The following is a 1,244-nucleotide window of genomic DNA, read 5'->3' as shown; positions in this document are numbered from 1 at the left end:
TATATATATATAATAGTGCCAAAGGTCGTAAGCTTCACTCGTCTAGTTGAGATGATAATCTTTTAAAAATCTCAGGGCTTTTGGACTTATATGATAAAGTGATTTTTTTTCAAATCAATGTCCTCAAAATCTCGCAGAATTTACTACTTTTAATGCCATTTTTCAGGATGTTATAGATATTTTAGACACTTGGAAGTGTATTAAATCAATAGAGTAGATATTTCTGAACTAGGATAACTCAAAATACTTTTAAAATCGATTATGGAAGTGGGTACCCGGCAATGGACAGTTAACGATCTTGTCAGTTTGACAGTGTTTGAGAGCGTGAAATCCCCAGCTTGCACTGTATGCTTCCACAGAAGCCAAGAATGTTTTTGAGTGTTCTCATAGGGACTGCAGGGGTAATAATAGTTGTAAAGTGCATAGAACATGCTCTTGAGCATGACTATGCGCTATATAAATGCAATTATTATTATGGACACAGATTATCCAATCCGAGAAGTAACTCATTTTGTTAGATCTAGAATGCTTCACAATTACTGTATGTTAAACTTTTTTTCAGTCCCCTGAAAATTGTGTCACAACGCGGTGGAATCAGGCACTCGTCAATTTTTGTGCATGTAGAGTTGTTGGTATCACAACAAAAGCTGATTGATTTGCCTTGCGTCCAATGAAATGAAGATCCATCTATCTTGAATAGAACTCAAGATATTTGCGATTGAAGGAAGTGAGTTAGCCTTGTTTCAGTGGTGAAATTAGCATGAAAATGGCCGCAAATGTTTGGTAACTCCAATAGCTAAAGAGTCCTTGGAAATAGAAATATGACATATTTTGAGCCTTTAATTAATTGTTTTTCTGTAAAATTCACTTGGAAATATGTTGTATACGGACATAAAAGAGGTAGAGCCAAAAAATTAAAATTCAATTAAAATTTTCCAAGTGGCGGAAAAATTCCTGTTTGTTCGATTTCTGTGTTTTGACGAGCGCCTGATTTCACCACGCTGCCTCAAATTTGTTGTTGTTCTGGGCTTAGTGCATACGAGCAGCTTGTCGTAGATATGTGGGCGTAGCAAGTTGTCGAGAGAAGCACGGAACAGCGTACTGATTTTTATCTTGGTACGTTACGTCAAAACTTTCCCCATAAGGCATGAAGAAGGAGGAGAAGGAGGAGGAGGAGGAGGAACAGCGTACTGATTTTTATCTTGGTACGTTACGTCAAAACTTTCCCCATAAGGCATGTGGGG

This window comes from Aplysia californica, unplaced genomic scaffold (genome assembly GCF_000002075.1).
Source record: "Aplysia californica isolate F4 #8 unplaced genomic scaffold, AplCal3.0 scaffold00129, whole genome shotgun sequence".
NCBI lineage: Eukaryota > Metazoa > Mollusca > Gastropoda > Aplysiida > Aplysiidae > Aplysia > Aplysia californica.
The sequence above is the reverse complement of the archived record's forward strand: the minus strand, read 5'-3'. Positions refer to the sequence as shown.